Genomic DNA, 21,298 nt, shown 5'->3' with positions numbered 1-21,298 from the left:
ATTTTAGTATTATATTTTTGTTGTATATATTTAGTGTATTTGAGAAGGAAGCCAAAATTCACAAGCACACTTTCGTTGCCACTTTTTTTTAGGGATACGATGACGTTTTCAGATTTGTCACTCAACTATTTTTTCGTTGAAAAAATGCACGTGACGCCCATAAGAAAAACTAAAGTTGATGATGGTGATCGAAACGCGACACGTCGGATGGCAAATCTGAAAGTAGCGCAGCTGACAATAAGCAGCAATGAAGATGTACTTGTGGTTTTGGCTTTTTCGTCAAATATCGCTACACAATATAAGGAAATTTCCAATTTTTAGTTTTATTCAGCTATCTTCGGAAGTACTCGAAAAAATTGAAATTTTGGAAACGGCATTTGACCAAGCACTAAATTATGCAATTTTACCCCCAGCTAGTATATATATATATATATATCCACATTGGAATATGCATTTAAAGTCAAATAAAAACTTTCTAATCAAAGTAAAAAATTCTTTGCTGGACTAATATATAGGTAATTCTGTGGGATTTATTATTAATTTAGATAATAATTCAATTTTTGAATGTCTTCTAAATGCCCTTCGTTAGTTTCTATGCACTTTTTATAATTTAAGTTCAAAATTTTGCTTCACCCCGTAAAGTAAACCTCGATCTATTTTTGCAGTTTCATTTAGAATCCGCTCTTTTATCTCCAGAATTGTTGCTACACCACACCAAACGATGCCTTTTAGACTGTGGAGTTTTTTGGCAAACATTTCGCGAGAATTTTTACACCAATGACGAACAAGCAGAAGTAAAAGTTGAAAAAATTATCGTTACAAAACTACCATTTTTGACAATTAGTCTTAAACATTAATAAATTTTAAAGAAATCGATTAATTGTTTTTTCGTGGATCAAATGGATAATTTCTCCAATACAGTTTTACAATTTTTATTTAAAATTTTTCAATTTAAGAGCGTGTTTTCTGTGGAAGTTACACTAAAATTGGTTTAGTTTCGAAGTCCATTTCGGTGCAATTTTGAAACAACAGTAGAGTTAATTCACCAATACATAAAACAATTTCGAATGAATCCGCCATTGGCGTGAAAATGGCTCTTTGCAAAACATAAAAAAACCTACACGTCGAAAAACGGTGCGTACGCCTGCAAATATTGAACGAGTGAGAGCTGCTTTCACAAGAAATCCTAAGAGATGTGCTAATCGACAATAGTTTGCTCTAAGAATATCCAAGGGAAACATCCACAGAATTCTGCAAATGGATTTAAAATTTCATTCTTACAAAGACCAAATGGAGCATCAACTTAGCAATCTAAATGAGGAAGCAAGGCTAACATTTTGTGAAGAATTCGTAAATCGGCATCGAGCAGACATACATAATTTGCAAACTTTCACTTAAACGGTGGTAACAAACAAAATTTTAGATATTAGAGAACAGAAAATCTTCGTGAATTACTTATCAAAAAACTCCAAAGTCGAAAAGTCGTTGCTTGGCGTGTGTACCATCATTTGATACGATCGATCCTCATTTTTTTGAAGATGAAAATTACCCTTTTTGTAACAGTTAATTCTGAGCGTTGCATAAACATGTTGCAAACGCGTCTCATTCCAGAACTGACTAGACGAGAATTACTAAATGGCGCGATGTTATTCCAGCAAGATGAAGTACCAGCTCATATGCCAGAAACGCTGATGATTTTACGAGCTTTTTTTGACGACCGTGTAATTTCTCGATTTAGAAATTTAAATTGGCCCCCGAGATCCCCCGATCTAACAACTTGCGATTTTTTTCAGTGGGGATATTTCAAACAAAAGTTTTTACAAGTCGTCCAGCAACAATTTTGGAGTTGAAAGAGCGGATTCGAAATGAAATTGCAAAAATAGATGGACATTTGCTTCGCCAATTGACGGAGGACATTCAGAAAAATTGATTTTTTCAAATTTACTATTTATCTAAATTAATAATAAACCTTATAGAATTAGCTATATATTAGTCCAATGAAGGACTTTTTTATTTTGACGAGAAAGTTTTTATGTGCCTTTTAAAGTGTATTGTTTCATATGACGAGCCCGATTTTTCCAAGAAAATAAATTATCGACCATTTGGCCTTTCTACCCTTGAAACAAAAATACTTACGTCTATTCATGGATAATCATTCATCGAATGCGAAGCAAAAAACCTTTACATTTAAAAATGCTTCAATAGCCTTATTAAAGAGAAAAGACTGTGGAATTGTCTTATTTGTCTTGTGAGTTAAAGAGGGTTCAGAATGGTCCAGTTGTGAAGATTGTTTTTTTATTTTGTCTGAATTTGTGTTGCAGTTCTTTCAGTTATTCTTGCCAAGTGTGCGCGTTCGTACAGTAATTGGTTGGATGAATTGTGTAGAGGGTTGTCGGGGGTGATTTATCTTCGTAATCAGTCTTAGTGCAATCTGTTGTGTTGTGGGTATGTATTGTTTCGTTTTTTCAGTTCCATTTGCCCTTAGTATGTTTCCGTGGTCTAACCGTAATGTACCCCTTTACTACGCCTATGTGCAACGCCCTTTCCTAGATTAGTTTTACTAATGGTTTTCGGTACTACTCACTCTCAAAACGGCGTGTTTATTCAAGGACCTTTATGTTTTAACATTGCAATATTTTCTCTATTAAGCAGTACCACTGCTAAAGCATGGCAAAAAATCCATTTTGCTGATTGATAAATAAGTACCCTTTGGCTAATGGCGCGCTTATGAATGTTTACGATTCCTAATTCAGTTATCATTCTTGATTTTCTGATTTCTTAAGACACCCACAATCATCACGATCATGTTAGCCGCAATCCTCCTTATTTTAATAATTAATGATTAAAATGCATTGTAGAATACCAGCAGAATAAATTATTATTCGAATGTCTTGAGCTTTGCTTGAGTTCGAAAAATCCGCGATACCAAACTGGTCACAAGTGAAAATATTACATAACAATGGTCTGCAGAAGGACTTGTAGATTTTTGTTATAGTTTTTGTACTAATACATTTATCTTTATAAATTGGCGATAGAAAATGTTTTATTCGTTTAGTAATTTCTATTCTCACATTTCCATGGTGTTTAATCGGTTTCAGTTTTTTATCGATTGTTGTTCCAAGGTATTTTATGTCATTTTTTAATTTAGAGGTGTGACCATCTGATATTATTGTTGGGGATTCTACTTTCATTTGGTGCTGCTATTTTACAAAAAATTCATATCTCCAATCGTTTTCGAGATATTTTCAATAAAGTTTTTCAAGCTACCGCTTGCAGCTCGAGGAAGGCAATTAAAACAATAAAACATACCACGGATATTATTTTTAATGCTTTTACTGACGTTTGCAACAGTGATTAGTAGTAGATTATACTAACTAGAGGTAGTCATAAGTATCCTCTAAGGAACAGCTTGTTTCATTAGTGTGACAAGTAAATTGTGTTTTATTTATATATCTGATGAACTTCCGGCAAAACTGAACGAAGAACGGTATTTGAGCTTCTTGAGAAACAACTTACCTAGTTTTGGAAGACATTCTTCTAGCCTGAAGACGATGGTTTTGGTTTATGTAAGATGGCACTCCTCTCATTATCTATATACAGTGTGTCCGGGTTAAGGATTTAACACTTTCGTAAAACCTTTATTTCTTAATCGATTTTGACGTTTTTTTTTTGTTAATTAGATATTCAAAATGCGCATTCGTCTAATGGATACAATCCCTCTTGCCCCATAATCATAACCAATTGCGTGCATTTTTATGGGATCAAATTTCGGAAAATACTATTAGGGCTTTTTTTGGGATAAAAACGAAAACAGATTCTTAATTAAAATGACCTAAAACTGTTCCGATTTTCATTTTTCTACTGTACAGGATTTTCGAGAAAATCAATAAAACATGTTTTTTACGGGAAAAAAAAAATTTTTATTGGCAAAAAAAATTATTTTAACAATAATTAACTAAATTTTGATATTTCCAATCAACCCCCTAAATTCTCGTATACATTTTTCAATACGTCGACGATTAGTTCTCAGTACTTTAGTTAGTTGTTGTGGAGTTATGCTCTGACAAGTCTCTCTAATACGCGCACAAAGCTCTTCTCGGGTCCGGGGTCTTGTGGCATAAACTTTATTTTTTATTCTTCCCCAAACGAAAAAATCCATGGGTGTGATATCCGGAGATCGTGGTGGCCAACGAATAATAGGACTATTTCGTCCGATCCAGCGATTGGGAAAATTATCATTTAACCAATTTCTCACATTAACCGCATTATGAATGGACGCTCCATCAAGTTGTAAATGTAAATTGTAGTGATAACTCAGGGGAAGCTCATCAAGACTGTTACATGACTAATATTGCGTTTTGGATGTCGTCGATTAAATTCATTTGCTGCTTCACGAAAAGTACACGTACCATCACCAACTAATCTTATTATTTCAACTTTTTCTTGCAGCGAATAAGACATTTTTCGAACTTTTTACTTCTGTGAAATTGATCATGTTACGAACAGCAAACCAACAGTTAGTACCTAACAGTTCGTAATCATAGCAATATATTGTTGGTTTTCACTACACACTTAACTTGTGGATACTGCATACATTGCAGAAAATATCAAAATTTAGTTAATTATTGTTAAAATAAATTTTTTTGCCAATTTAAAAATTTTTTTACGTAAAAAACATGTTTTATTGATTTTTTCGAAAATCCTGTACAGTAGAAAAATGAAAATCGGAACAGGTAAGTTTTAGGTCATTCTAATTAAGAATATGTTTTCGTTTTTATCCCAAAAAACGCCCTAATAGTGTTTTCCGAAATTTGATCCCATAAGAATGCACGCAATTGGTTATGATTATGGGTAAAGAGGGAACGTATCCATTAGACGAATGCGCATTTTGAATATCTAATTAACAAAAAAAACGTCAAAATCGATTAAGAAATAAAGGTATTACGAAAGTGTTAATTCCTTAACCCGGACACACTGTATGTATTTGTCTGTGATTAGTGGAGAAAATGATCATCTAGGGCCACCACAAAGTCCCTATTTAAATCCACTAGATTTTTTTTGTTTTTTTTTTTTTAAGTCATTGTATACAAAGCTGCATTTAACACTATAGAGGAGTAATAGGGTAATATTCAAGAAGATGTAAATGCAATCAGAAGCAATAATTAAACTGAAGTTGAATATATACCTGTAGCACCCAATAATCATTTGTATTATTTTTTCTGGGATAACTATATATCATCACAGTGGTGTCCATTATAACCAAAAGCTGAAAGCGGCGATTTTTGAAAGAGCCTTTGTTAACAAAAAAAAAAAAAGAACGTGTGTCATCAATTGGTATTTTTTGCTGTCTTTTTTTTCACTCAGTTTTTGATTGTATTAAATAGGTATTTTAGCGTTTGCAGTTTGTGTATAAAAAGTAGACCACAGTGCCAGATACTGTTAAATGCTTTGTTAATATCCATAAATGTTACCGTTTGTAAGTGTTGTTTGCATGTTATTCGTCAAAACACATAGTGAGTGAATAATTGAGTGTTTCAGTTTAAAGCCAAATCCTGAAGTCTGTTTTTAATTTCGTGGTCAAAAAACCAACAAAGCATCAGGAGTGAGAAATGTAGTAGGTCGGTAGTTTTGTATGTTTATTGTCCAGTCTATTTTTTGCTGTTTATCATTGTTCCCTTTTTTCATGTCTCACTTCGTGAATTTTTGAAGTTAAGCCCTATAGCAATTTTTATTTCACTCTGGGTTCATATCGCTTTAACTGCATTAAAAATTAATGATTTCTTCTGCAATGTTGTAATACGTGATTCTTTTCAAAAAGTTGTGAATTTTTTCACTTATTTTCCATATTAGTGTCCGCAAGTTTTCGTGCCCGTGGAGTGAAAAAGGGCACTAGGCGGGGTAAAATAAAGCCAAAAAACATTTGGAAAATATAATAAATAATATAATGAAACCTAACCTAACCTCACCATAACCAAGCCCACCAAAACCTAAACTAATCTAATCAAACTATTCTCACCCAAAAAAAAAACAAACATGTTCATAGCATAATTAAAAAACAAATAAAACTGATATGGTGGGTTTGGTTAAGGTTAGGTTGGGTTAAGTTTCATTATATTATTTGTTGTATTTTTCAACTTTTTTGTCGTATTTTACCCCACCCAGTATCCGTATTCACTCCACGGCCCCGGAAGCTTGTAGACACTTACATAGCAAATAGCTTATTATAAAAAATCACGTAATACAATATTGAAAAGGCATTTTCTACAGGAAAAAGCCACTAATTTTTGGTGGATTAAAGTGATTTGTCACCTTCGTTCTTTCCCGATAAAGTGTTGTTGACGTCAACCAGTGCTCCGTGGTATACTTTTATTAAACTAAAACAGACTTATTCAAACATCCTCGGAATATAAAGTAATAAGCGAAAATGTGAAGAATCTACTTCGCTTCGAATTTTATTCGATTCTGTATTCAACCAACTAGTGCCAATTCAAATAACTTTTGTCATTACGAAAGGCAACTTTCAAATCCGCAGAGATGACATCCTATAACGTTTTGTTGTTTCTCGAAATGAAAGCGTTCCCCACTAAACCGAGTTCTTGTGTTACTTTAACTTGTCTTAGTAGGAAAAACCTCATAATTTCGAGCGTAATGGCAGAAGCGTAGAATTTGTCGGTTTGAAATTCAGGTTTCGAGGCCACACCACGAGGCGAATGGACTGTTTACATATTACACAACACGAAGACCGACTTTTAAACACATAAGATTCGGATTTTAATTTCTTGTATAGTCGCTTTAATACACCTGCCTGAGAACAGGATGTGTGATTTGCCAAATGAAGCTATCGCATTTTTATTGGAAATTTTTCAAACGATGATTCCTCGAAAGCTCATAAAATAAATCGCTTTAATACTTACTTCAACTACCTTCCGTGTTTCTCTTTAACTTTAATTCCACTTTATGCGACATCCTGTTAAGCACTACTTAAAAATGGCGTAAAATCTGTTCCGCACAAGTGTCTCTTTTAAGCTACTTGCAATGAAAGCAGGCTTATTTCTTAATTAAACCTTTTAATAGCAGTTATTTTTTACATGGCAATAAAATACTAGGTGAAAGACGCGCTACTGAACGCATCGCCGTTGGCGGATATTAATCCTTCTGTCATTGTCTCGTGCATGCAGCAAGAGGGAGAAAGGGGAAACATATAAGCGCGGCAAAAGGGAGGCTCCCCATACGTACCTTTGATTGGTTATAAGAATTCAAACTAACCAATCGCGAAACGTGCCATTTTTTATATTACTCCAAACCCTGCATTGCCTAGCGCCACTTCGGATCAAAACGCTGATGGTTTTAACGATTCCCCATTAAGGTTGATTAATTTATACCTACTTAACTACTGGAATAGGCAAGACCGCATTCTTCCCATCGGTTTCAGCGAAATGATAGATGCATAGCAACGAACGTCGCTATATTTCACTAGTAATTTGTGTTATCAAGTTTTTACCGTAAATTTCCGCCAACGTTACAGTGAAGAACAGTCAATTAATTTTGATTATGGCCGCATTAAATTCAAGTATAATAAATGGATGCTTTACGGGCATTACAGAAATTTAATTAGATGCTACGTAATGAGGGTCTGATTCGAACGTTATCAAGATGTTTCCAATAGCGAATCTTTTCGTTACATTTCTTAAATCCCCATGAATGCAAACAACGTCGCAAATTTTTATGGAATTGTGGTGCACCAGAAGAACGCCGATGCATTTTATTTTCGAATGTTTCCGCAGCAATATTCCGAGTGACTTACCTTATTGAAATTCTCCACACAGAGGCCACAAAGCCACTCCAGAATGGCAATATAGACGGTTTTATCGTATGTGTTATCGCTCGGGTAGTAGTAAGTACTAATAACATATCGTGGCTTTAAAAACGTTTTCAAAGGGCTATAAGTGTCGAGTTTTATTATCGATAATCTTTTGTCCGGTATGCGAGATTTGTTGCTTTACAACCAAATTCACTTACTTTGTGGCAAATAATTTGCAATTTGCAAATTTCTCCGGGGAAATCTTGCTGCGCAATCTACTGATGGCGCAAAACTAATACAGTTGGCATGGATACGAGTGCTTTCCTTTCACCTATCGCTTAATTCTTGCCTTCTTTTCACCAACCACCTACGTGTTTATATCCGGCAGGTAAACCGGCACAATCGGTTGGGAACTGAGGAATTTCAGGTAATAACCAGAGTTCATTATGGAAGCAGACAGGAAGTACATTAAATCCGAGCTCGTATCGCACTTAGGTATAAACACCATTGGTCAGGATATCCGGTTTTGCTTATTTTTACTATAGGCCGATCGTGCATTGATGGAGTCGTCCTGCTAATGAACATATTATGCTGCAGCCCTGGAACATCAACAGGTTTACATGGGAGACTGAGTGTACACTACCGGCAAAAAATAGAGGCGCAATTCAAAATGATAAATAACTCTGCAAAAAATTATTTAAGGGCTTAATCGTCCTGTATACAAAAAATTGATTTGAATTTGCACACAATATTGCTGCATATAAATATTTGTTTTTCCAGAAGAGAAGTAATTGTTAAATTCGTTACTGCGAAAAGTCGGGAAACATTTAATAATAACTATTTTGTATTTACAATGACTAGTATCTAACTGCGTATCATTTGTTTTTTATCTCCTTCAATGCATCTACAGTTATTCAGAAAATGGAGCGTACACCATCATTCGCTGTAAATTGTTTCTTATTCTTTCGTTCATAATAAATATTTTTGCCTAATACTTTAAAGCAACTATTTTTTCATTTAAAACATTGATGTTTTAAGTAAAGAAAAAAATAAAAATAATATACTGGAATCAATAGGGCAAGATAACTACAAGCATTATTGAATATTCTCACGCAAAATTGAGCGTACGTAACCGAGCAACAACAAAAAATTAAAGAACGGCAAAAAAATTGATCGGAATGTTGGTTATAAACAATTTGAATTTATCAGTACCCCATTGGTAATTCGGTTTCGACAAAGTTGTCGGAAGCCAAATAAAAATTTTCAAGATGAAAACTCAGCGATGTGAAACGAGTGAATCCGAAAGGAAAATAATTGTTAAGGTTTTTTCACAAAGAAAGAGTATGCGAGAAATCGGCACAATTGTAGGCAGAACGTATTCCATAATACAGAAAATTATAAATAAATTTCAATATGAAGGAACATTTAAGAATAATACCAGGAGAGGAAGAAAAAAAATTCTTAGTGCTAATGATGAACGTTTTATTGTGCATCAAATTAAACAGCATCCCAAACAGAGTGTTTCCAAACAGACTGCGGAGGAGAGCGCAACGATTGGGCAATCAATATCTACAGAAACAGTCCGCAGGACACTTATAAAAAATAATTATAAGGGTCGAGTAGATCGGAAGAAATCATACATATCTAAAGCAAAAAAGAATCAAGCAACTAAGTTTTGCTCCGGAATACATTAATAAGGAGTTTTGTTATTTTTTCTGACGAAACCAAAACGAACTTTTTTGGATCGGATGGATAACAAATTGTATGTAGGAAACCGAATACAGAACTGAAAATGAAAAACACCGTTGCGACTGTTAAGCACAGTAGACAATCTGTTATGTTACAGGTATGTATGTCGGCCAGCGGTACCGGAAAATTGCACCTCATCGACGGAATAATGGATAGAAACGTTTATACAAACATATTAATGGAAAATTTTAGAGCTTCGACTGAAAAAATGAACGTTTCAAGGGTTTATTAGTTTCAGCAAAATAATGACCCGAAACATACGGCGGCAATAGTTCGCGCATCACCCTTATGTAATGTGCCGAAACTGCTGAAAGCTCCTCTACAGATTTCTGATATCAACCCCATCGGAAATATATGGCATCTATTAAAAACTAAAGTCTAAAATGAAAACGCCAAAAATAAAGAAGAATTTAAAAATGTAATTCTTGCTGTATGAGAGGAAACACCACCTAATTACACATTTAAATTAATCCAGTCAATGCCACAACTTCGAGCCATTATAGACGCCGCAGGGAAACTCCACAAAATATTGAAGTTGAACTTTACATTTATTTTTAACTAAATTGCGTGTTCATTAATAAGGTGTACGCCCAATTTTGTGTCACAATTTAACAATTTATAATGACAATTTGGTGTATTAATTCTTTATTTTGAAAAATATTCAAATATTTTATTATCTTTTATGATCTAAAATATCATATAAATCAATGATGACAATAAAAACTCCTAAATTCTTTCATCTCAGATGATTATTTAAGGAATTACATTATTATAATATATGTATGCTCAATTTTGTGAGCAACTGAAGGTCTCATTAATGAGGTTACCAAAGTATTCGGGAGTTATAGACACCCGGGGTTCTTTCAATGTAAAGACTAATTCGTTTTGATTATTAAATTATCTTGGTTGTTGCCGGCGTAACTGTCTACCTAACCGATACCATAGGTTCTCCATGAGGTTCAAATCGGGACTCTGCGCTGGCCTTTTCAAAGCGCAAATCCCGTTTTCTGCAATCCGGCGTTTAACGATTGTAGCACTATGATTTGGATTGTTACTATGTTGAAATGACCAGCGCAAGGGCATATTTTCCTTCGCAAATAGATATATTTGATTCTGTAATATATCCAGATACTGAAACCGATCCATCTTTCCTTGTATTCTAGTCAAGGCGCCAACACAACCTCGCGAAAACCCAAAAAAACATCCCCACACTATAACATTTTCTCCACTCTGTTTTATTGTTGGTAATGTGTATTTAAGGTTTAACCTACACTCTTTTGACCGTTTCACCCCGTTTCCTCCATCTGATCCGAACAAGTTGAACTTGTTTTAGTTTGAGAATAACACAGTTTTCAATTTAGAAATAGTTTAGTCAAGATGGTCTTTTGCAAATTCAACTATGGAAGCTCGGTTTTTCCCAGAAATAATAAAAGGAAGTTTTGCTGGACATTCTCCATAAAGGGCCATACTGATCGAGCGATAACGGATGCCATGTACTGAGGGGAATATTTCTGGAGATTCTTTCTTCATTTTAGTGAAAGATGCAAATGAATCTACTACAGCGCATCGTTTCATTGGTCTATCTGCAGCGGGGGTTGTTTTTTACGTTTTCCAATTTTTTTTGGGATTTTTGCTGTTTCACCACGTTTAAAAGATTAAATAATTTTACTTATCACACATTAATTGAGATTAAACTGTCTAGCAATTGAAATCTGCTTTTCATGACTATTGAATTTCTCTATAATTCTTAATCTGATATCTTCATATAAAGTACTACTCTGTACAAAAATTGCGGAAACTTGTTCGAATAAATTCCAATAACAAAATTGTTTCCCTATTTTTTGCCGCATCGCATATATCAATTATTTCTCTCTGGCAAAACAATTCAAAAATAAATATTCATATACAGGAATATTGTTTACAAATTGAAATCAATTTTGTATACAGGACGATTAAGCCTCGAAATCATTTTTGGCAGAGTTACTGATCGTGATGAAGTTTTTCTTCACTTTTTGCCAATAATGTATATATCTGCACACCATGTTGGAATGTTCTATGCAGGGTGTTTCAGAAACAATGTCGTAAATTACTATTAGATGCCAAGGGGCCAAAAATTGGAGCGATTTTCCTAACCGATCTCATACGAATGTTGCTTGTTTTCATTTTGCAGGGTATCAAAGTCATTTTTTTAATTCTGTAAATTGCAAATAATTCTCACTTTAGCCTCCTGCATAATACAGCAAATGCTTGAGATCGGAGAACATTGCACCTTCTGCAAGGCCCCCAAACGTTCGTTAATTCTTCCCTCGTCAATTCTTCAGAATAAACATGAACCACGAAGGTTTGAATGTACGAAGTGTTGGTAAATTTTTTTCTTGTACTGGACGTTGTTGAAGAAGATGTACGTTATTCTAGAGTCGGATAAGGCGCTGGTGCGCATTAACTCTACGCAACTTCTACTCGCGACTAAAAGGAATTTTAGCGAACTTTAACAGCCAGGTAATACGTAAATCATAATAGCTTTCGCAAGTTGTTGAGTCGTGTTAACAGTGCAACTAATAACAATAAACAATAAACCTCACATTCCGTTCAAATTCTTGAAATGATAAGCACAAACAAAGCAATAGGGGCGAAGTCGTAAAGGCATCTGATCTTGCTGATATATGGAATGATACTGAAAATGATAATTTTGAATTTTCCCGTAATATGCGTGAAAAACCACGCAGGAAATCAAAATTCAGTCAAACCTTGAATAGTTTCAAAAGTGGCACCAATGTTTACGAGGCAGATCTACGGATCTTCAGCAACGTCAATAGTTATTATTTATAATAATGTTAACCATGGTAATAAAATGGCTGGACTGTATTTTAACCTTTCTAAGACATTTGATACAATTATTTTTGCGCATTTGTTAAAAATATCATGGTACTGGTGGAGCAAAATCTCCGTTTTTTTCACGGATGAATGCAAATTTACCAATTCAGGCATGTTCAATTGTCACTTAAAATCCACACAAATACCAAGGACGTCGACCACAAGCACGTTTTGGGTTAAATGTATAGGTTGATTTAATTGGCGATACGATCATTGGCCCGTACATTTACTAAGATAATTTGGCCGCAAGTGAGTACCATATTTGCACTTTTTAAGGTACTATCCTACAGATTAAATCAATAACGAGATTTGCCCCAACCGGTTGAATAATCCCTTGGTTCCAACAAAATGGTGCTTCGCCACGTAACACTAGAGGAGTGCCTGATTGTCTGAAATATGTCTCCATTGTTTGAAATGATTCTACTGCGAAATATCACGTTGGCCGGCAAGCTCACCAGATCTTTTCCCATTTGATTATTATTGTTTATACTGCTGATCTTAATGAGCCGCAACCTTAAAAACCAGAATAAGAAGAGGCGACGTTTTAAAGTAATTGCAAAGTAGTTGTAAGTGAAGATGAGCCTTTTGAACACCTATTCTTTCAGATTTTGTAGGAAACCAAAATATGTATAACAAAACCAGTTCACCCGAGTGGAATATTTGGATTTCTTCAAGTTCGCTTTCGATTTTTATATTTAATTAATGCAATCTCAAATTTACCTTTTTAGTTTCTAAATTTAATTTCGTAGCTGAACAAAATATGCAAATAATAAATATGTAAAAGAAATTACTATTAAGAAAACCTAATCAATGCCGCTATATTAACGGCAACAGCTAACCTCTACGTTCTACTTTATTATGCAAAACTTGATATTTAGTTTATGGCATAACATAAAGCTGTAAAAACTGTTAATTAAGTATGTAGTAAAGCTAGTCCACATTACAGCTTTTACTTTTACGAGCGCATTTTTTATATTTACAGCACGTGGCGTGACCCAAAAGGCTTAAGTTGGTTAGTAAAATAAGAATTACATCGAGTACAGAATAAACAATAAACAAAAACTTTTAGACCATACATTTTCGCCATTAAGCTTTGTCATGAGACAAGGGCAAGTCTAAATTACCTTTTATCTATTCGAAAACCTTTGCTCGTTGATTAAAACTGTCCCGACTTAAGCCGCCAAGTTTAAATTAGTTTCGTAATTTCTTGAACTTTGCTAAATAAAGTAATACTGCTGTGTGCCGAGAATCGAGAACTTGTCAAGGTATTTGGGTCGGGCGGTTAGTTGTTTAATGCGATATACATATACAACGCCATCCAACGAAAAGTTGACCCCCCCCTCTCCTCTCCCCCTCCTGAAATTTAAAAAATAAATACTCTTTGGAAATTTTTCAAAATACGTCAAAACAATTTTCGGGGGGAACGAATATTGTATATAAAATTCGACCCATCAAACTTTATCCTTATATACGTAACAGCAATCCTCTCAAAAATTTCAAATGGCACAATGAGTCATGTGACACCTCAAATTAAAAATTTTTCTAAACGAATCAATATATATCGATTAATTTTTGAGAAAAGCAACTATAACGTTCTTAAAAAATGTAATACAAATTCAGTTAAATAGTACATAAACAATTTAAAAAATTTTTTATTGATAGAAAATTGATTGATTTTCGATATTGTACTCACAGCCTTTGGTTATTTTTATTTATTTATTTATTCTTTTATTATTTTTTTAACCAAAGACTGTTTTAGAGTACAAAATAAAAATAAACTAAATTTCTATGAACACATTTTTTTCGTTATTGACGCATTATTTAACTGAGTGTGTATTGCAGGGTACATGAAATTTATAGATATTTTTGTGAAAAATGAATCAATTAATTTTGAATCGCATTACATAATTGAATGTAGTTATGAAAGACCTTAAATTTGAGGTCTCACATGAATTCTCGTTGCTGTGACGTGAATAACGTGAAACTTGGGGGTTAAGTGTAGATAAAAACCCTTCGCCCTCAAAAACTGTTATGGCGTAAGTTGAGAAACTTCCGAAAAATCCTTATTTTTCAACATAGAATGGGGGGAAGGGGGCAAAGTTTTCGTTGAATGACCCTGTATATGTAGCTTAAAAGGAAATTTTGAACCTTAAATTACTGAAATTTGCATCAAATTACGCTCCACAGTCGTACAGCTCCAGCAATAATTAATCCGGCGACATATTTTATTCAACAAGTTGTCAAAAACCGCATTGGGACGAAATTAATTTATATTCTCTATTATTCGCTCAAACGAGTTCCAATAATTGCTGGGCCCGAAACTGAATTATTCTAATTATGGACTATTTGATTTAGACAGTTTGCCCGGCGAAATAGGATTGTCAGCATTAAATTTGCTTTAGTTTCACTGGGTATTATAATATTCGCTCTGCAATAATGTGTAAATTTAACTAGATTCAAGCTTTCCCATTGGTTCGCACTTAATCCATGAAAAACTGAATGACAATATCGGGAGGCGCTGCGAAAATTTCGTCTCATTAAACCATATAATTGTTAGATCCGGCTCTAGACAAGTCACAAACGCATCAAATCACCATCCGAAAAGGTCTTATTATTTACAGTTTCAATACTTACGAAGCGTTTATGGGGGTTTCGAAGGAGGAAAGACACGCGACGCAAGCCTGAAAGAGATATTAACACGCAAAGTTTAATTGTTTGTAAATTTACCAGCCAAATGGAGAAGAAATATTTATCTTAAAAAGTTGATGATTGCTTTGGAACTGGGTTCTCATGGGAACTTTACTCGGGCTGGATTTACTTATTGTGGTATCAAACATTCTTTAATTAACGGAAAGTATTTTTCTACCATCAAACTTTAACAGCATTCAGACAAGCTTGAAAACTCGGGTTACGGTATTTACGACAAAAACTTCCCATAACCGATTGGTTTGTCACGATTTGTTAGGGAACTAGGCACATTATTAATATTTAAATACTGTTTTTTGGTGGTAGTGATGCAACAATCGATTATTCTTTGTCCCATTATCAGTGTTACTCAACACAAGAAATAGACTTTAACATAAGCTTTGTACTTCGGCAACGTCGCTGACTACTAGTCAGGTTTTTGCAACAAAAGACTACTACAGTGTTGCCATTGGCTTGATACGTTACCTGGAAAAACCGTATACATGTATCTACTAATAGTACTGGATGTTTAAAGAAAATCTGCTCAACTAGGTTTTGGAATTATTTGACATCGAGCCCGTACGTGCTTGATACATTCTACGTAATCCTGAACACAAACGACCAAACCTAACCCACTTTTAATTTTAATTTCTACTAGTGTTCAAGAAAAAAGGAAACATAAATAAACCTAATTAACATTGATTTACTTACCCATTTTACAACAGATGCATAATAAACAGGGTTTAATTTCAAAGACCCATTATTCGTTTATGAACTGTGCATCACGAAAATAAGCCTCAACCATAAAGGCTTTTTCTCTAAATGTAAACATCATTTTTAACACTTAGAAAACTTTAACTAACCAACATACAAGTCCGTGCAGCCTTGAAAAAGACCAGTTTAAAAAAAGTCTGACAAATAATAATGGTAAACGAAGTCATATTTAAGTGAGGTTACATTTATTCGTTTATGTTCAAGGTTACATAGAATATATCAAAGACATACGGGTTCGGTGTCAAATTATTTCAAAGCCTACTTGACCGATTTTTTTTTAACGCACGGCATTTAGTTGTATAATAAGAGGTAAACGCGAAACCCTGCGATTAGGCCCTTGAAAGCCCTTTCGGCCCCTCACTGCATTCCTTTTCACTCCACGTGGGTTCCCTTCTCTTCTGGCCCGTGCTTAAGCGGTACCAGAACCTAAAGTTTTGAACACAGCCGAACAAAACAATTGACTTCTACTTATACGGGAAATGGAAAAATATTGCCTCTTACGTTCCAAAATCCACTTTCATTTTAGTGAATTCAATGTTGTTTTATTAGGATAAGTGTGCGTTTCATATTTTATTATGAAAATATGTAATTATTTAAACAAACGCCAGTCCGTACAATCAAAACTAAACCGGTATTTGCGTTGTTACTTTTATTATGGAGACTTAAATTATTTTTCTCGGAAAGCAGGACATTTTGCCCATGGTAGATAACGTCACCATCTTTTAGCTTTTTGACTGAACCGCAAAAGACTCTTTAAAGCTCGTCATGAGAATTTAGAGGACGGATTCATCTGAAGACACTTGAGAGCACTTTTTGGGGATTGCGGCGACCCCATCCGACCCGACTCCATCCATTTGAAATGATTTATCGACGGTGCAAGTCTTTAACCGTATTTTTCGCACAAATCAGCGGATTCCATTCCGAAATTGATGAAGACGTGTCGGCCGGCCTCGCCCAAAACAAATGACCGGTTCTCGTCTCAGGCAGTCCAAATACCAATTTACCAAAAACTCGTCCAAGATGGACACCGCACTGGAGGGAATCATCGACTAAGCCCGCCAAGGAAACGTCATTAATTAGCGCTTAAGCCAACAACCTCCAAGAAACGGCGCTGTTTTGGGTTTGCCAACAATTTACGTAATAATAGCGAACCAACATTGATTTTGAAGGGCCTTTGCACTCTTTGTTAAAGGGAAAGGAATTTGTTCTTGCGTGCGTTAAGGCCACAACATTCTTGTTAGGTCCAGTTCCGAAGCCACAACCATATTTGTCAAGGGCATAGCGCGACTTGGGTACGCGTTCCCATCTCATGTTGTCATTAATTTGCTTTAGAACCCGCCATGGACGATGTTCCCATGCACGTGCTGGGAATACTTAACGTAATAACCAAGATCTTTAAACTGCTGTTTTATGCCCGCAGAAGCGGATAAGTCGGAAACTTGTGAAACTGATGGAAATTTTACGATGGTTAAAGCGGCTGTTATCGCCTTTCGCCACCCCCAATAATTAATTACGATATTAACAGGTATTTAGAAGAGAAACCTCTGCTATAGATTTGCGGTCCGAAATTTACCCTTGGCCAATATTGTCATTAATTTGGTTTAGAACCCGCCATGAACAATGTTCTCAAGCACGTGCTCGCAATACAGAACATAATAACTAAGATCTTTATATCGTTAGTTCAACTGATGGTTAAACGGGTTACTATCGCCCTCCGCCACCCCCAACAATTATCATATTAGCCGTCATTTAAAAGAGAGACACCAAAAACGTAGTGCACTAGACACTTCTGCTCTACGTTTTTTGTCTGAAATTCACCCTTGGCCATATCGTGTAAATAATCGTTCTAAAAGCGTTTTCTCTGTTGCCCGGAAAACAATAATTTCAGTAACGGTACCACTAATCAAAACGGAGAATACAATAGCATTTCTAGGCAATAGGGGGAACTGATCTGAATTCGCAAAGCGTCTCCATTGTACGTCTTTTTATACCTAGAAGTGGGAAAATTACACCGACACGTAAACTTCTCTGACAGTCTTCAATAAGATCGAAAAACACAGCTTTTATTTGACCATAAACTGTTTCAAGATTTACTGCACTCGCAGATTCAGTTCGTCTTGTGGTACTTTGACCTTCTCCATACACACAGGAACGTAATTTATTTCCCTATTTAGACCTCGGGCTGAATCACGTCCTGAGCCATTAGAATTTATTCGCGGTCCCCGATCAAAACAATCTTTCTCTTTTATGGTCTTTTCGACGGTGTTTTTCACCCATGCCCCTTTTAAAGTAAAAATTATCCGGTGACAGTTGAAACGGAACTTTACCGCCATTGACTAAATGGCAATAATTTCCGGTTACTTTCAATCTAAATATTTAAATATTCGAATTCACCTGGGAACGTGTTAAGAAAAGATCCAAATGAAATTTGCAGAATGGTCAGGTCTACTTTTTTCTACTTATTTTAGAAAATCGTAGTTCCGAGGTAGCCCAACTACATCCTGGGCGTTAAAACGCTGAAAATCCTTTTAGTTTCCTATCAATAAAAATATCTAAAGATCCTACGAAGTTGTTGGTTTCAAGCAGAACCGAAAAGACTGCATTAACGGAAATGTATTTGAATGAAAAAAAGACAGCATCCCGTAAAAACCAGATGAATAGAGCTCACTGGGTCCATCTGTATTTTAATTTAATTGCTCTCTGGGTTCTCGCAAGATCGGCACTTAAATGTTGAAAAGTGGTAAAATTGGGTACCTTCTACCGCCCCTTAAAAAGAAACTGAGGAAAATCTCGAGTCTTTATAGATGACGTTTTTTGCTCTAACGGACACACATGAATCATATGTTCAACTACAGGCTCTGGAACCCTAAATGAATCGTAGCTTGCTGCTGATCACAGTTCCCATTGCACAACCCAATAAAACCATGAATTTGCAATACCGGTAACGATCAAAGTGGATTTCCTGTGCTTTACCTCTTACTGGCCCCCAGTGACAGATGTCGTTACACTTTGTGCTTCCACCTGCGGCACTGAGGACCGTTAAAGCCGGCTTCTACTTGCAGTGCTGATTGTCCATCATCGTCCCGATAACGCTACTTTTTTCTAATCCATCGTATCAACCTTAATTCCATCTAGTGTTTGTTCCTTTTGTAATGATCCCACGTCCACGACAAACGTAATTACCATATTCATAATAGTAAACAATAAGTAAATTTGCTCGCATTATTGCCTCAGCTAAAGCGTAGGAGTGCCGTAACATAAATCTGTCATGGAAGTCTGAAAAATAAGCCATAAGTAGGCCTAGTAGTAAATCTGGTAGTAACAGTACTCGATTTACACAAAATAGGAATTTATGGAGCGTGCAGTGTCATAAATAACCCCAACGATCGCAATATGCTGAAATAAACATAGAGATGCTGCAGATTTGCATCCCGTTAATTTCCGGTTGTTCTTGGTCCTTTCACGGTCAGCCATTCCACAGATCAAATCAATCCGAACCAATAATGGATTTCGAAGATTATAAGGGCAAGAAACACGCATTATAACCTGCAGATGTGTGTTAATAGAAGAAAGGAAAGTAGGTAGACAGGTAGAAAAATTAAAATACTTTCTTCGGATATGGAGAAAGAGAGAGAGAGAGAGAGAGAGAGAGGAGTGGCCGAATTCCTTTTGACATGGAAGAGTGTTAATATAAATCAACTTTGTTATGAATATAAATGTGCTTCACAAGCAAATTGGGTTGGAAGACCCCCACATGATGGTGGTTGTTACCAAATAATATGAACCACTGAGCAAGCAGATTGATCATGTGTTCTCTACTTAGCATAACTAACTGTAATATTATTAATTAAATCCGCAGGTAATTGCGTAATGAATAATCATATTATAATGATCTAACTGTATTTGAAGCCATAAATCAGTCACACACATGCAGCCTCTGTCTCATGTTAATTGCAATAAGCTACTGTAATGGCAGAAAACTATGGGAGTTATGTCGGGAGATGAGAAAGGTCACAGCAATTTGTTGGTCTATATGTGATGAAGGCGATTTATCACAATTCTCCTCTCTTGCCATCAGGACAAGATTCTTCGATCATCATTTAACTCAAGTTCTTGTGCCTTTCAATACCTCAACATCCTAATGTGAATGTCTGACGGTCTGACCCCGATCTCATCGCAGTCACTTCAAATATTTGGAGAACAATTAGCGGCAAATGCCGCGGATAACTGACCCTTGGAAATTCATTGACGAATGGCCCCAATGCAGCTTGTGCTGATCAAACGTTAAAAGGTTAAAACCAAAATAAGTACCTAAAGAGCGGCAGTTGCTTCGTGTCCGATGAAAGTCGTGCTTAACTTTTGCATTCCAAATCTCCCTCTCTTTCTCTTCGGCGTTCTCGTCTCTCCTAAAGGAATGTGCACTAGATACTCATGACACTGCTGAATCACTGGAATTTCACGCACTTCACACACGCGATAGGGGTCGCGTCTGCGTCACAAAATGGTTGAAAAATTCAAATCGTTGGCGAAAAAACCGTTGGAAATGGTTCCGCGGCGAGTCCAGCCTACGTTCGTACTAGTGGTACCGCCGCAACTCGACGGCAACCTGCGAGGTGGTAGGGAAGCGTGGGGCGAGGGAACTCAGCATGGTCTTACCTGTAAAATGTGGTCGCGGTACTGCGTGGTTTCATTTCGACGCCAGTCACGATCCGGCTCTATACCCGGGATAAGGGTTTAACCATCTTTCCCGGAATCACTTTATGCTAATGCCAAAACAATAGCAAAGGAGTCTTACAAAAAGTTTGGTTTTACGACCCATTGAGTCACTCCTAAGCCGGGCCCAGTTCCTCATTGTTTCGTCGAAAGTGCCTAATTGGGACTACATCTTAATTTCAAATGCTCTTAACGGCGACGTTAATCTGTCGCAAAAATGCCGGCCTCAAGGTGGGACGTAACAATACCCATTCATTCATGTTTCCAACGTACCATGTAAGTTCGTCATTGTCATTTGATATGAATTCATTTAAATATACATTAAGCCGGTACATACAATCTGACCTGAAATTCTCATTGTTGTTTGATTTCAATGCCTCAAGGTATCCTCGAAGAACCTAATAAAAACTCTTAGGTTAAGAGCAACGAAAATCAAGAAAGTGGCATTCCCGCAATGGTCTTTCGTTGCACCCTCGAGTGCCCGTTTGGCGCAGAGCAATGCTGCCAAACTTAGGATTAATTAGTAGAGTTGCGGTTTGTATGCACAATTAATCAGACGGGCAAAAAAATATTAAGTTTTTCTTAAAAGGAACTGAGTGGTGATATATAGAGTGGAACCCGTATGATTTCATTAAAACGAAAAACGATATATAGAAATTTTGAAATTATCCCGAAAATCATCAAAAGAAGGGAGGTACCCAT

General features: G+C 35.8%; 1 protein-coding gene across 13 annotated transcripts in view; it reads right to left on the bottom strand.

Moving 5' to 3' along the window:
• The window catches only part of ASPP (Ankyrin-repeat, SH3-domain, and Proline-rich-region containing Protein), a 92,387-nt gene that overhangs the window by 54,393 nt on the left and 16,696 nt on the right, over positions 1–21,298 (bottom strand). The window contains exons 1-2 of one of the 13 annotated variants that reach the window (XM_066289028.1): positions 20,195–20,521; positions 15,059–15,105 (exon numbers count right to left, since the gene is read on the bottom strand). The exons of 5 other annotated variants lie outside the window; for them this stretch is intronic. The gene's annotated coding sequence lies outside the window, so the exon portion shown is untranslated. Of the gene's footprint in view, positions 1–7,804; positions 7,824–15,058; positions 15,106–20,194; positions 20,526–21,298 lie in introns of those variants that run through there. 7 more of the 13 variants (XM_066289032.1, XM_066289033.1, XM_066289024.1 and 4 more) reach the window with 7 other exon arrangements.

The sequence above is a fragment of the Euwallacea fornicatus genome, chromosome 13 (assembly GCF_040115645.1).
Source record: "Euwallacea fornicatus isolate EFF26 chromosome 13, ASM4011564v1, whole genome shotgun sequence".
NCBI classification, from domain to species: domain Eukaryota; kingdom Metazoa; phylum Arthropoda; class Insecta; order Coleoptera; family Curculionidae; genus Euwallacea; species Euwallacea fornicatus.
This window is presented reverse-complemented; position numbering and strand designations above follow the sequence as displayed.